Source organism: Rhinopithecus roxellana, chromosome 12 (assembly GCF_007565055.1).
Source record: "Rhinopithecus roxellana isolate Shanxi Qingling chromosome 12, ASM756505v1, whole genome shotgun sequence".
In the NCBI taxonomy this organism is placed as follows: domain Eukaryota; kingdom Metazoa; phylum Chordata; class Mammalia; order Primates; family Cercopithecidae; genus Rhinopithecus; species Rhinopithecus roxellana.
In genome coordinates this window covers 82,146,276-82,162,613 of record NC_044560.1, presented here as the reverse complement: position 1 = coordinate 82,162,613, position 16,338 = coordinate 82,146,276, and the positions used below count along the sequence as shown (strand labels likewise).

The 16,338-nt window shown below is 49.4% G+C and overlaps 1 protein-coding gene across 2 annotated transcripts in view; it reads left to right on the top strand.

Moving 5' to 3' along the window:
* Nucleotides 1-16,338, top strand: part of NKAIN1 (sodium/potassium transporting ATPase interacting 1) — a 58,380-nt gene that overhangs the window by 17,536 nt on the left and 24,506 nt on the right. The window lies entirely within an intron of this gene.

Here is a 16,338-nt window from a genome sequence, read left to right as displayed (position 1 = left end):
ACTCAGTGAATGTGTGATGCTTGAATGAACCTCAAGAGCAGATGGAAGGCCCAGGTGAATAATCACAAATCACAGAGTTTCATAGTTTATCCAGGCAGTCAGATATTCACTGGATGCTTTTTTTTTTTTTTTTTTTTTGAGACAGAGTCTCACTCTGTCGCAAGGCTGGAATGCAGTGGCAGGCACTATCTTGGCTAACTGCAACCTCTGTCTCCCAGGTTCAAGTGACTCTCCTGCCTCAGCCTCCCAAGTAGCTTAGATTATAGGTGCATGCCACCACCCCTGGCTAATTTTTATATTTTTAGTGGAGACAGCGTTTTGCCATGTTGGCCAGGTTGGTCTCAAACTCCTGACCTCAGGTGGTTCACCGGCCTCAGCTTCCCAAAGTGCTGGGATTACAGGCGCGAGCCACCACGCCTGGCCACTGTGTGCTTATTCTGCACTAGGGAGGTGCTGGGGATACAGTAGTATGGGAGGCAATGTCCCTGCCCATGTGGACTCAGATGCTATCAGTGATCATGTCGGGACACAGATGGTGAGCGTTATACAGGAAAAGAAGATTGTAGAAGATCTGAATGTTACTAGGTGCGATGCCTCACGCCTGTAATCCCAGCACGTTGGGAGCCCGAGGTGGGCAGATCACCTGAGGTCAGGAGTTTGAGACTAGCCTGACCAACATGGAGAAACCCTCAGCCTCCCGAGTAGCTGGGATTACAGGCATGCGACACCAAGCCCAGCTAATTTTTGTATTTTTAGTAGAGACAGGGTTTCACCATGTTGGCCAAGATGGTTTTAATCTCTTTACCTCATGATCCACCCACCTCGGCCTCCCAAAGTGCTGGGATTATAGGCATGAGCCACCACTCCCGGCCTGGAAATCCATATAAATACAAAAATTAGCTGGGCGTGTTGGCACACACTTGTAGCCCTAGCTACTTGGGAGGCTGAGGTGAGAGGATCACTTGAGTCCAGGAGTTGGAGGCTGCAGTAAGCTGTGACTGTGCTGCCACACTCCAACCTGGGCAACAAACTAAGACCCTGTCTCTAAAAAAAAAAAAAAAGTCAGTGCCACAATGAAGTGGCTCATGCCTATAATCCCAGAACTCTGGGAGGCCGAAGTGGGCGGATCACTTGAGGCCAGGAGTTCAAGACCAGCCTGGTCAACATGGTAAAACCCTGTCTCTACTAAAAAAAAAAAAATACAAAATTAGCCGGTTGTGGTGGCACATGTCTGTAATCCCAGCTGCTCAGGAGGCTGAGGCATGAGAATTGCTTGAACCCAGGAGGCAGAGGTTGCAGTGAGCCAAGATTGCACCACTGCACTCCAACCTGGGCAACAAGAGCAAAACTCCATCTCAAAAAAAAAAAAAAAAAAAAATTCTGAGTGTTCTGGAGCGGGTTTAGCAGCAGTGGCCAGGGTGGAGTTGCCTGTGCAAGCAAGGTACGAACATTTCACAGATCTTACTGCACTCATTTGCTCCTTCCTACAACCCTGCTAGGCAGAAACTGTCATCCCTGTTTTACAGATGAGCAAATGGGACCCAAGAGGGGAATTTGCTGGGTCACAGTCACAGCCAGCACATAGCAGAGCTAGGACTTGAACCTGGATTTCCTGATCCCAAGCTCTCCAAACCCCTGGGCTACCCCTGGAGTCCAGGCATCTGTGTGGCCTGAGACCCTCCGGTGGGAATATGTCTCCAGTGATGATTTACGAGTTTGCTCACAACAGACACCACAGCCACACTACAGGGGACCTGGGCGGTGCCGGAGGCATTAGGGGGTTCTGGCCGCGCCCCTTGCCCCAGGGCAGGGAGTCCACAGGGTCAGGGGGACATGCTCATTGGAAACCTATGCCTGCGCTCCCACCCTAGGCTTCACCCCAGATCCTCAGGACCCAGAGTCCCCCATCCAGTCAGCCCCAAGCCCACTGTCAGGGCCTGCCGGGGTTTCTCCAGAGGACAGCCTGTGCTGCCAGTGTGTGTATCTCCACCCGTAGATAGGGCCAACTGCTTGGAAGGAGGGGTGGATGTGGACGTAGCTTACACATGTGTCCTAGGATCCAGACCTGTGTATGAGACCCCAGCCAGAAACAGGAGTGCTAGCTGGGGCTGGTTTTCCCGTGTGCTGAAACATGCTACTACCTTCTGGCTCAGAACTCCAAGAAGTCAGAGGAATTGAAATTCACAGCCTGGCCTTGCAGACCATTAAGTCTATTAGAAGACAGAACATATATTTAGGAGTTTGTTAGTTTGGTTTGTAACTTAGATATTTAGGCATGTGAGGTGTCGACCCGCATTGGTGCTCCTGCCCTGGTCCACAAGGCCCCCAAATGTTAGAGAAGGGTCTGGACTTGAGGGTGGAATGCAGGCCAGGGCTCCCCTGGGTGTCTCATCAGCCTCGGGTGACGCCAGCTGCTCAGCCTGTCACTGCCTGTCTGCTGGTCAGCAGCCTCACGAGTCATCTGAGCACACTGCCGTCCCCAGGCTGCCACTAGCTGTCATCCTCAAGACAGGCCACCAGAGACAGGGATCATCCACCGAACTGAGAGGCTGTCTGGGGCCCAGCCTGGGAATCACACTGTGGTCGATTATGACAGGCTGGGCTGGTTGGTATCAGGGACAAGTAGGACAGGAAGTGGGGGCACGGGAAGGAGGGTACAGGGGCACAGTTGATCAAGGCCTGCTATGGCCAAATGCTTGATGCACCTGATCAACTCTCACGCTCCCAGCAGCAAGAGGTGATGGTACGATTTCCTCCCATTTTGCAGAAGAGGAAGCTGAGGGGGTGGAAATCCTGCATCTGTTACTTCCTAAAAGTGTGAATGGAGGCAAGTTGCCCAGCCTCTCTGAGCTCAGTTTCAAGTTTCTTCATCAGTAAAGGAGAGATGAGTGTACCTACCTCTTAGAGCCACCCAGCAAATTCAGTGAGAGAATCCATGAAATGCACTCAGCACAGCACCTGACACTTAGTTAAAGCTTAGAAAATGGTAGCTGCGGCCAGGTGTGGTGGCTCACGCCAGTAATCCCAGCATTTTGGAAGGCTGAGGCAGGAGGATCACGAGGTCAGGAGATCGAGACCATCCTGGCCAACCTGGTGAAACCTCATCTCTACTAAAAATACAAAAATTAGCGGGGCATGACAGTGTGCACCTATAGTCCCAGCTACCCGGGAGACTGAGGCAGGAGAATTGCTTGAACCTGGGAGGCGGAGGCTGCAGTGAGCCAAGTTGTGCCACTGCACTCTAGCCTAGGTGACAGAGCGAGACTCCATCAGGAAGGAAGGAAGGGAGGGAGGGAGGGAGGGAGGGAGGGAGGAGGAAGGAAGGAAGGAAGGAAGGAAGGAAGGAAGGAAGGAAGGAAGGAAGGAAGGAAGGAAGGAAGGAAATGGTAGCTGCTGTAATTATGGCCAATATGAATCATTATTAGGTGCTTAGAAGACAGGTGTGTCTATGAAGCATAAATCATGATTGTTTGCTGAATGGAGTCCTCCCAAGCACAGAATCCTGGAATCCAGGAGCCAAGGGGGTCCCCAGAGAACATCCCTGCCGCCCTTTGTTTATACAGATGGGTACACAGAACCCCAGAGACACAGTGGAGCCTGTTAGGTCCAACTCCTGTCTCCTTTCCTCACTGCCCCAGGAGAAGACAGGGAGCCTGGCACTGAGGCCCTTCGTGTGCTGTTCCAGGAAGCGGGCTGATGCCACTTCTGGGAGGGATGGAGACTGGGTGTGTAATTCCAGACAAAAATACCCAGAACAAGAATAAGATCCCCCAGTGGGTGGAAGCAGTCAGCTACTCTCTGCCCAATTCTGGGCAAGAGTTTGCTGTCAGAGCCTTTCCCCATGGTCTCGATGTTTCCAGGTGGGGGTTGGTGGGGAGCAGTGGCAAGGGTGCCCATCAGTCTAGGAGGTGCCACAGAATAAATCATAATGCAAGATTACATGGTGGCTCACACCTGTAATCCCAGCATTTTGGGAGGCCAAGGGCAGGAGGGTCTCTTGAGGCCAGGAGTTTGAGACTAGTTTGGGCAACATAGTGAGACCCCCATTTCTACAAAAAATACAAAAATTAGCTGGGCGTGTTGGCACACACTTGTAGCCCTAGCTACTTGGGAGGCTGAGGTGAGAGGATCACTTGAGTCCAGGAGTTGGAGGCTGCAGTAAGCTGTGACTGTGCTGCCACACTCCAACCTGGGCAACAAACTAAGACCCTGTCTCTAAAAAAAAAAAAAGTCAGTGCCACAATGAAGTGGCTCATGCCTATAATCCCAGAACTCTGGGAGGCCGAAGTGGGCGGATCACTTGAGGCCAGGAGTTCAAGACCAGCCTGGTCAACATGGTAAAACCCTGTCTCTACTAAAAATACAAAAATTACCCAGGCGTGGTGGCACGTGCCTGTAGTCCCAGCTACTCAGGAGGCTGAGGCAGGAGAATTGCTTGAACCCAGGAGGCAGAGGTTGCAGTGAGTCAAGATTGCACCATTGCACTCCAGCCTGGGCAACACAGATAGACTCCATCTCAAAACAAAAAAAAAAGAGAGAGCGAGAAAACAAAAATTCGCTAGATGTGGTGGCAGGCATCTGTAATCCCAGCTACTCGGGAGTCTGAGGGAGGAGAATCACTTGAACCCGGGAGGTGGAGGTTGCAGTGAGCCGAGATCGTGCCACTGGACTCCAGCCATCTCTATACATAAATAAAAGTCAATGCCACAGGTGTTCCCAGGAGATCAAACCCCACTGATGATGGCCTCGCCCCTCCTCTGGAAGAAAAGTCCTCCAGCTCTCTTAGCAGGGCAGCCAGTCTGTTAAACTCATGGGCGTGAGCCAGGGGACCTGGTCCAAATCTTAATCTGCCGGGTGACCTTGGGCAAGTTACTTTTTGGTGTGCTTCAGTGCTTTCATGTGCAAAGCGGGCTTGACCTTAGGCTCTACCTGGCGTGTTTCTTTGAAGACTAAATGAATCAAAGCGTTCTAAGCTTGGAGAGACGCTTGACATAGGATAAGCATTAGCTGTGATTCCCTCGCAGTATCATTCTGGGGATGAAAGGAAATGCCACTTGTGAAGAGCAGCGCTTGGCATATGCACATTCAGACTAGGCCGTGAGAACCAGGCCTTCCTTGCCCTCCTCCCTCCACTCCTGCACCCACATGCAGACAGCAACCGCTTCCTCCAGCAGGTCCAACCAGCCGCCTCTGGCCCAGGGCCAGGAAATAATTGCTCCGTTCCATTCCCCCGTTCTCCTCTGCCCTCCCCTTTAATCTTCCCAGCCTGCCTGCGAGATAGAGGGGGAGAGTCTCCTCCCAAAGCTGCAGTGGGGCCTGCAGGTATCTGCTTAAGAGCTCAGGCTCTGGGACGAGACCACCTGGGTTTACTGCAGCTGCGCCCCATCTCCAGCTCTGAGATCGTGTCCCCTTCATAGAACAAGGGGACGGACATGGGGCACAAAAAGTGCTGGCCCAGGGTCCATGTGCACATCTTAGCCATTGTTATTAATGCTTGTATTAAAGGTCAGAGCCAGGTATTCTGAAGGGAAACCCTTCTAGCCCCGTCACTGGGGGTAACCTGTCAGAGAGGCACCACTCATGGCCTCCGCCATGATTCCTTCTTACCGTTCCAGCACTAACAGGCCCCAGGCGATCCCTCCCAGGGCCTTCAGTTGGGCCAGACACCCCCATCCCTCATATACGATGGATTACCAGGAAAGGGACTGAGGGGACATGGAGGAGGTGTCATTTATTCCTTCATGCTGCAGGAATCAGAGCAGGAGGCCTGTGTCGATAAGCAGAGCCTCAGCATAGGGATGAGTAGTGCGGCACCAGGGAAGGACACCAGACTGGCAGAACCCCTCCACCTGTCTGAGCCTCAGTGTCCCGGGTGGTCGGATGGGGATAACAGTCCCACATCACAGGTGGCATAAATCACAATCTGAGCGGTGAAGTGCTGTCCAGATGTTGGTGCCTGCTTTGATTCTCCACTGGAAAGAGAAGTGGGAAGCTGGGATCCGAGCCAAGCCCTGGGACAGAAAGTAGGTAAGGGGGATCCTGAAGCCCTGGGTTGGCAGGGGACTGCTCTGCAACTTTGCCCGAGGGACTCCTGACACCCACTGCTGTTGCTAGGCAGACTTCCCCACCTGGCTTTTAGTCGGAAGGAGAAGTCAGAAGTGGTTGCAGTTGCCATAGCAGTGAGACTGGCTTTCATCAGAATTTCCTTCCTGGGAGAATCAGTACAAGGAGCTGCCACTAAATAAGTCAGGGAATTGGATTTTTTTTTCTCCTCCCACGAGGTTACATGAAGAGTGGCCTTAGCCAGGGCAAATGACCTCCCGGCTCCCTCCAGATGCTGACAGGTTCCCTGACTCCCCAGCATAGGTGCTTAACGCCCCCAGCATGATGTTTGACCCTAGAGGACACCCGGAGGGCTTAGTGTCCCCTCCCCAGCCCCAGGCTGCTTTCTCTGTTCAGGCCACAGGGCACAACGGCCCCTCCAGCCCTTCCCTTTGGTGTCGCTCCCTCTCATTCCGCCAACTCTAGCCACCTGGATCCTTTCCAGCCCCTCCTATTATACCCACCTCCCTCCCTCCATAGGACCTTTGCACAGGCTCACCTCTGCCTGATTGTCCCTCCCTTTCCTCCTTATCCTATTATCTCTTCCTTCAGGTCACTTCCTCACGGAAGTCTTCCTTGACCACTCTCATCATAGCTCGTCCTTGGCTCCCTTCCTTCAGAGCAGTAAGCACAACAGGGATTTTGTGCTGCACAGGTGTGCGCGCACACACTCATGCACATGCACCCATATACTGAATCTAAGCTCTATGAGGCCAAGATCTGCTTCTGGTTTTTTCTTTTTTAAAAATTTTTTTGAGATATAATTCACATACCATAAAATTGTGCCATTTTAAAGTGTACAATTCAGTGGCTTTCAGTGTATTCATAAAGTTGTGCAGCCATCACCACTATCTGATTCCTGAATATTTTCATCACCCTAAAAAGAGACCCCCAAACCCATTAGCAGTCACCCCCATTCCCCCTTGCCACTAGCCACTGGCAACCACTAATCCACTTTCTATCTTTCTGGATTTGCCTACTCTGGACATTTTGTATAAGTGGAATCATATAATAGGTGATCCTTTGTGACTGGTATCCTTCGCCTAGCATAATGTTTTCAAGGGCCATCCGTGTTGTACCAGGTATCAATACTTCATTCCTTCTTATGGCTTAATAATATTCCATTGTATGGATATAACACTTCTTACATTTTTATTTTGGTTTATTAATTTATTTTATTTATTTTGTTTTGTTTTGTTTTGAGACAGGGTCTCACTCTGCAGTCCAGGCTGGAGTGCAGTGGCGTGATCACTGCTTACTGCAGCCCCAATCTCCTGGGCTCAAAGGATCCTCCCACCTCACCCTCCCAAAGTGCTGGGATTACAGGTGTGAGCCACTGCACCCGACTAGTGTTGCAATTTTTTATCCATTCATCAGATGATGGACATTGGGTTGTTCCACTTTTTGGCTGCCATGAATAATGCCACTATGAGCATTTGCATGCAAGCTTTGTGTTAACTTTGTTTTCACTTCTCAGGTGTATATACTTAGGAGTAGAAATGCAGGGCCGCATAACTCTGTGTCCAACTGTTTGAAGAACTAGCCCATTTTCCACAGCAGTCGCATCATTTTACATTTTCACCAGCAATGCCTGAGAGTTCCAGTTTCTCTGCATCATCATCAACACTTGTTGTTATCTGCCTTTTTTATTAGAGCCACCCTAATGGGTGTGAAGTATGTCACGCTTTTGATTTGCATTTCACAAATGACTATTTTGAGCATATTTTTATGTGCTTTTTAGCCACTTGTATACCTTCTTTGGAGAAATGCTATTCAAATCCTTTTTCCATTTTTAGTTGGGTTATTTATCTATTTACTGGTGAATTGCAAAAGTTCTTTATATATCCTGGATTTTGGACACTTGTTAGGTGTATGATTTGCAAACACTAACATTGTAGGGGTTGACTTCTCGCTTTTTTTTTTTAACCTCAACAACTTTATCGGTACAAATTTTCACTTTCTTGATAGTACCTTTTGATATACTAATGTTTTTCAAAAAAAAGAAAAGAAAAGAAAAAGAAAGCTTTTTATTTTGTGTATTTATTTATTTTTTGAGACAGAGTCTCTCTCTGTCGCCCAGGCTGGAGTGCAGTGGCGCAATCTCGGCTCACTGCAACCTCCGCCTCCTGGGTTCAAGCAATTCTCTTACCTCAGCCTCCTGAGTAGCTAGGACTACAGATATGCGTCACCATGCCTGGCTAATGTTTTGTATTTTTCGTAGAGGCGAGATTTCACCATGTTAGTGAGGCTGATCTCAAACTCCTGACCTCAAGCAATCCGCCCCCCCTCGGCCTCCCAAAGTGGTGGGATTACAGGGATGAGCCACCATGCTCAGTCAAGATTCCACATATTTCCATAAGAATTTTAAGGTCAACTTATACATTCCCGGAAAAAAAAAAAAAAAAAAAAAAGGTAGTTTGGAATTTTGATAGAGTGCATTGTATCTGTAGACCAGTTTGGGGAATGTTACCATTTTAACAACATCAAGGCTCCCAATCCATAAATTTGGGTCTTCTTTAATTTCTTCAATAATGTTTTGTTTTTAGCATACAGGTCTTGCACTTCCTTGATTAAATTTATGCTAAGCATTTTCTTCTTTTTGATGTTATTGTAAATGAAATTGTTTTGTTGATTTTATGTTTAGATTGTTCATTGCTAATGTGTAGAAGTTCAAGGGATTTTTGTATATTGATCTTGGACTCTGCAGCCTTGCTGACCTAAATTAATAGCTCTAGTAGTTTTTTGGGGATTCTTTAGGTTATTCTACACATAAGATCATATCATCTGCAATTAGCAAATAGTTTTACTTCTTTTCCAATGTGGATGCCTTTGATTACTTTTTCTTGCCTAATTGTCCTGGCTAGAATCTCCAGCACAGTGTTGAAAAGAAGTGATGAGAGTGGACATACCTGTTTTGTTCCTGATCTTAGGGGGAAAGCTCTCAGTCTTTTACCATTAAGTATGATGTCAGCTGTGGCTTTTCTGTAGATGCCCTTCACCAAGTTGAGGAAGTTCCCTTCTCTTTCTATTTTGTTGAGTGTTTCTGTCAAGACAGGGGCTATGTCTTTTGCCTTTGTCCACTGCTTTGTCTCCACTGTCTAGTGTTATGATTGGCATCCAATAAATACTTACTGGTTGGAGCCCAGCCTCACCAGGCCCTTCCTTCAGGGATTCTTTTTTTTTTTTTTTTTTTGAGACGGAGTCTCACTCTGTTGCCCAGGCTGGAGTGCAGTGGCCGAATCTCAGCTCACTGCAAGCTCCACCTCCCGGGTTTATGCCATTCTCCTGCCTCAGCCTCCCGAGTAACTGGGACTACAGGTGCCCGCCACCTCGCCCGGCTAGTTTTTTGTATTTTTAGTAGAGACGGGGTTTCACCGTGTTAACCAGGATGCTCTCGATCTCCTGACCTCATGATCCGCCCGTCTTGGCCTCCCAAAGTGCTGGGATTACAGGCTTGAACCACCGCGCCCAGCCTCCCTCAGGGATTCTAAATGTCCATGTCCCTAACTTCAAGGTTGGACCCTTTCTCCTTACTCAACCCTGTCAACCTTTCCCTGGCCTGACGCACAGACGTGGGTTCTATTAGAAATGATCTCCATTTCAGATGAGGAAACGGGCTCAGCTGTGTTGAGTGAACTACTGTTAGGTTTGGTGCAAAAGCAATTGTGTTTTTTGCCATTGAAAGTAATGGCAAGCCGGGCGTGGGGGCTCACACCTGTAATCCCAGCACTTTGGAGGCCATGGCGGGTGGATCCCCTGAGATCGGGAGTCGAGACCAACCTGGCCAACATGGCGAAACCGCGTCTCTACTAAAAATATAAAAATTAGCTGGGCATGGTGGTGGGCACCTGTAATCCCAGCTGCTCAGGAGGCTGAGGCAGGAGAATTACCTGAACCCAGGAGACGGAGGTTGCAGTGAGCTAACATGGTGCCACCGCACTCCAGCCTGGGCGACAGAGTGAGACTCCATCTCAAAAAAAAAAAAAAAGGAATGGCAAAAACCACAATTACTTTTGCACCAAACCTAATAGCTGTGTGGCCTGTGGGTATGGCTGGCTTCTCAGGTTGCAGTTCTTGTACCTGCTGGCTTGGGAGAAGGAGGGCACTAAGCCCTAAGAGATGTATTACTAAGACATAATGCTTTTTTGCAAAGCCTCATTCTACCCTGAATTTGGTGGGCAAGAACTAAGAAGGAGGCTGTATTTCAGAGTAGAATGCTGGATGATGGATGATGCGCTGGATGATGCTCTGGATGATGTGCTGGATGATGCTGGATCACCCATTGTGAGTCCTCTTCATTCTTACCTCTTTATTTTGTTTGTTTTTTAAAAAGACGGGGTCGGGCACGGTGGCTCGGGCCTGTAATCCCAACACTTTGGGAGACCGAGACGGGCGGATCACGAGGTCAGGAGATCGAGACCATCCTGGCTAACACGGTGAAACCCCGTCTCTACTAAAAAATACAAAAAGCTAGCCGGGCGAGGTGGCGGGCGCCTGTAGTCCCAGCTACTCGGGAGGCTGAGGCAGGAGAATGGCGTAAACCCGGGAGGTGGAGCTTGCAGTGAGCTGAGATCCGGCCACTGCACTCCGCCCGGGCGACAGAGCGAGACTCCGTCTCAAAAAAAAAAAAAAAAAAAAAAAAGACAGGGTCATGCTCTGTTGCTCAGGCTGGAGTACAGTGGCCCAACAGTATCTCACTACAGCCTCAACCTCCTGGGCTCAAGGGATCCTCCCACCTCAGCCTCCTGAGTAGCTGGGACTACAGGCAAGCACCACCACACCTGGCTAATTTTTTTTTTTTCTTTTCAGAGACAGGGTCTCACTCTATCACCCAGACTGGAGGGGAGTGATGCAATCACAGCTCACTGCAGCCTTGACCTCCCAGGCTCAAGTGGTCTTCCCACCTCAGCCTCCGGAGTAGCTGGGACTACAGGCACACACCACTATGTCTGGCTACTTTTTAAAAATTTTTTGTAGAGACAGGGGTCTCACTATATTGCCCAGGCTGGTCTCAAACTCCTGGGCTCGAGTCATGCTGCATCAGCTTCCTAAAACATTGGGATTACAGGCGTGAGCCATCATGCCTGGCTATACATATTCTTTTAGGATAAAACAGAGTTCCAGGAGACTCCCTTTTTGCAGGAGGCTCCCTGGAGGTGGACTCTGCTGTTGGGGTTCTCAACTGGGAGAGGGGTGGAGGCTGCAACTCTGCTGGGATGCTGGTTGTTTTTTTGTTTTGTTTTGTTTTGTTTTGCTTGAGATGGAGTTTCGCTCTTGTTACCCAGGCTGGAATGCAAAGGCACAATCTCGGCTCACTGCAACTTCCGTCTGCCAGGTTCAAGCGATTCTCGTGCCTCAGCCTCCCAAGTAGCTGGGACTACAGGTGCCCACCACCACGCCCAGCTAATTTTTGTGTTATTAGTAGAGACTGGGTTTCACCGTGTTGGTCAGGCTTGTCACGATCTCCTGACTTCAGGTGATCCACCTGCCTCGGCCTCCCAAAGTGCTGGAATTACAGGTGTGAGCCACTGCTCCAGGCCTGGGCTGCTTTTCTTGGCCCAGTCTTGGCCCAGTGGGATGGTCTTCCTGTTAAAGCCAAAGAGGGCATCTTCCCTGTGAGGGGAGAGCTTGATGGCTCCCAGGATGTCAGTTACCCCACTGGATCCACTCCCACCCCCTGGGAGGTGAGAAGGGTGGGAGTTATATTACCCATTTTACAGATGAGGAAACTGAGGCCCTGGAACCTGAAGTGTGATTTGCCCAAGGCCTCAGTATCATAACTGGCAGAGTCCAACAGCATGTTATATACCCACCCCAGAGTGTGGCACGGAACAGGAAGAGCCAGAGTTCCTGAAAGTCAGGAGGTTTGTGTAATGCCTCTGCTGTAGACAAGGGCTGACCGCTCTCAAAGGCGGGGGCAGCTTCAAGGGAGCATTTTGAGGAAGCCTTGTGGCCCAGCAAACTGTGCACTTACATCAGAGGTTTCCAGCCCCCGCCCCCCTCCCCGCCACTGTGCTTGGAGCCACACAGAGCTTGGATTAATTGCAGGGTCCTGTGAACTTTGGTGTCTCTGTGTCTGGGATACCCACCCCCAAAGGGTGCTGTGACGGCAGGTAGGCTTCCCTGCTTGATAGGATAGCAAAGGCCTGTGGGTAGGACTTCTGCATTTTCTCTTATTAGCAAGGAAGAAAGGTTTCTGGAAAGAATGAAAGAAACCTTCACGAAAGGAAGCCGGGGGGAACGAGAAAGCTGCAGCAGAGGCAGAGCTCCTTCAGAACACAAGTTTCCATAAGTGGGGGGTGGAAGAAAGAATTGGACTCAGAGGAGACGAAAGAATGGCATTTGTTGGGTGCTTCTTCTGTACCAGGCATTATGCTTTGCGTCCTTTAATGTCACAGTGACTCTGAGGTTTTATTCTTTTCCTTTTTATAGATGAGGAAACGGGCTTAGGGAGATTTAAACACTTGCCAGAGGTCACACCGCTAGGAAATGATGGAGTGGGGTTTGAACAGAACACATCTCAGCCATCATCGGTGGCATGAGCAGATCCATTGGGAGGGTTTCCAGTTCCAGTAGTGCAGGGAATCAGGCCACAGCGGTGACGCTTTGGGGGCCCAGTGGCCATCTGTGGACCAGGAGACCTAGTGGGGAAACCTAGGGTGGTGGCAGACAGGCTCTAGAGCCTGCAGATCTGTGTTCCTGCCTCTACCGCTTCCTGACTGTGTAACCTGGGATCTGTTACTTCACCTCTCTGGGCCTCAGTATCCATATATGTAAAATGACACTTCTCCAAGGGTTGAGAGGAGTACATGATAGGGACATCAAGCAGCATGTACAGGGCGGGCTCAGTGCGTGTCCCCAAAGGGTGGGAAGCGTTGTTTTCAGTCCTTGCCCTCTTCCTTGGGCTTGTGTAATTTAGCACTTGAAGTTTATCTGTGTCACCATAGACTTGGCACAGCTCGCAGCCAGGGCAGGGCTGTTCCTCTTTGCACCCAGGGTCAGTGCCCATGAATGCTTCATGGGCAAAGGGGAACAAGAGTGGGGCAGGAGGGTCAGGCAATTGCTGGGCTGCTTGGGGACGAGTTGGGGGAAAATACCACCTGACCTCAAAGCGACCTGCACATTAGGACAACTGTGATCCCTTCTCCTTTAGTGCATGAGTCCTCTGTGTGAGCAACACAGGCACACAGTCTGCAGTACAGGGAACAATCATGGTAGCTAACACTTCTACGGCTATGAACCAGGCAGTGTTCTGAACATTTGACACATATTCCCTACTTAAGCCTCAGAACATCCGCTTGAAATAGGTACTGTTGTCATCATCCCCATTTTACAGATGGCTAGTACATGACAAAGCCAGTATTTGAAATTAAAGAACAGGCCGGACGCGGTGGCTCAAACCTGTAATCCCAGCACTTTGGGAGGCCCAGACGGGCGGATCACGAGGTCAGGAGTTAACCATCCTGGCTAACACGGTGAAACCCCGTCTCTACTAAAAAAAAAATACAAAAAACTAGCCGGGCGAGGTGGCGGGCGCCTGTAGTCCCAGCTACTCTGGAGGCTGAGGCAGGAGAATGGCATAAACCCGGGAGGTGGAGCTTGCAGTGAGCTGAGATCCGGCCACTGCACTCCAGCCTGGGCGACAAAGCAAGACTCTGTCTCAGAAAAAAAAAAAAAAAAAAAAGAAAAAAAGAAATTAAAGAACAGAGAGGTTGCCGGGCGCGGTGGCTCAAGCCTGTAATCCCAGCACTTTGGGAGGCTGAGACGGGCGGATCACGAGGTCAGGAGATCGAGACCATCCTGGCTAACACGGTGAAACCCCGTCTCTACTAAAAATACAAAAAACTAGCCGGGCGAGGTGGCGGGCGCCTGTAGTCCCAGCTACTTGGGAGGCTGAGGCAGGAGAATGGCGTAAACCCGGGAGGCGGAGCTTGCAGTGAGCTGAGATCCGGCCACTGCACTCCAGCCTGGGCGACAGAGCGAGACTCCGTCTCAAAAAAAAAAAAAAAAAAAAAGAAAGAAAGAACAGAGAGGTTAAGTGACTTACTGAAGGTCACACAGCTAGTAAGTGTTAAAGATAGGATTCAAACCCAGATAGTTTGGCTCCTAGGCCACACTTTTAACCTCTACGGTGTACAGCTTCTTGGGGAACAAGCAGCAAGAATCTGACCTTGGTATGAAACCAAGGATTTAAAAATTATCCTAATAATGGCACATGTGGGCACAGCACTTTACAGTTTAAAAAGCATATACGGCTGGGTGCAGTGGCTCACACCTGTAATCCCAGCACTTTGGGAGGCTGAGGCGGGCGGATCTCTTGAGATCAGGAGTTCAAGATCAGCCTGGCCAACATGGCGAAACCCCATCTCTACAAAAATACAAAAATTAGCTGAGCGTGGTGGTGCATGCCTGTAGTCCCAGCTACTCAGGGGGCTGAGGTAGGAGGATCTCATGAGGCTCAGAGGTTGGGGCTGCAGTGAGCCATGATCATGCCACTGCACTCCAGCCTAAGCAACAGAGTGAGACCCTATGTCAGAAAAATAAAAATAGGCCAGGCGCAGTGGCTCATGCCTATAATCCCTGCACTTTGGAAGGCTCAGATGGGCAAATCACTTGAGCACAAGAGTTTGAGACCAACCTGAGAAACATGGTGAAACCCTGTCTCCACCAAAAATATAATTAGCCAGGTATAGTGGTGTGCACCTGTGGTCCTAGCTCCTCAGGAGGCTGAGGCGGGAGGATCGCTTGAGCCCAGGAGGCAGAGGTTGCAGTGAGCCGAGATCACACCACTGCATTTCAGCTTGGGCTACACAGTGAGACCCTGTCTCAAAAAACTAAATACATAAAATAAATAAAAATTTTAAAAATAAAATAAAAATAAAAACCACGTACTACTATATAACTTGCTTTCATGGTTGTGATTTACTCGATTCTCTAACTTCTCTATGAAGAAGATAGAGCTTTATTGGCTTCTTTTTAAAAATGTTTATTTCTCATTTAAACCAGAGTTGATTTATTTATTATTTATTTATTTATTTATTTATTTATTTTTGAGACAGAGTTTTGCTCTCATTGCCCAGACTGGAATGCAGTGGCACGATCTTGGCTCACTGCAACCTCCCCGTCCTGGGTTCAAGCGATTCTCCTGCCTCAGCCTCCCAAGTAGCTGGGATTACAGGCGCAGACCACCACGCCCAGCTAATTTTCGTATTTTTAGTAGAGATAGGGTTTCATCATATTGGTCAGGCTGATCTTGAACTCCTGACCTCAGGTGATCCACCTGCCTTGGCCTCCCAAAGTGCTGGGATTAAAGGCATGAGCCACCACGCCTGGCCCGGACAAGCATTTTAAACTCTCCAGTTTAGGCCAGGTGAGGCTGGTGAGCCGAGATTGCAACACTGCACTCCAGCCTAGGCAACACAGCCAGACTCCGTCTCAAAAAACAAACAAACAAAAAATTAGCTGGATGTGGTGGCGGGTGCCTGTAATCCCCGCTACTTGGGAGGCTGGGGCAGGAGAATCACATGAACCCAGGAGACAGAGGTTGCAGTGAGTCGAGGTCAAGCCATTGTACCCCAGCCCGGGTGAGACTCCGTCTCAAAAAAAAAAAAAAAAAAAAAAATTGCTTGTCCAATCCGTGATAATTTATTGAGCACTTACGTGCAAAGTCATTCATTCACATTACCTCATTGAATCCTCCCACAAATCCAGGAGGTAGATATTATTATCGTTCCCGTTTTACAGTTGAGGAAACTGAGGCACCGGGAGGTGACTTTCCCAGATCCTACAACTTGTGAGAGCTGGGACTCACTTCCAGGCCTACCTGAGCCCAGAGCCTGAGCTGATGATTACCAGGCTTTCTAGCAGCCTCAGTCCTGTGCTGGGCGGATGTTACCTCCTGCTTGTTTTCATCCTGGCCTTCCCCCCATCACTTCCATCCCTCTAGCCACTCCTGAAATTCCAAACACTGCCTTAATTAATTCTCTCTACCTAAGTGCCTGCTTCATTAAGGTGCTTTCTGCCATGAGTTTTTGGCTTAATTATGTGGTGTTGTTCATTGTACTTAGTCGGGGAATCTGATTAATCACCATTTTATTTATCCAAATGTTCATTTATCTGCAGCCGGCGTCTCCTGGGAGAGCCTTGGTTTTGCTGAGCTTGCCCTGCCTGGATTGTCTGTCCCTTCACCCCTGTCTTAAGTGCTCCTCTTTGGAGGGCACCTTCTTTCCAGGCCTT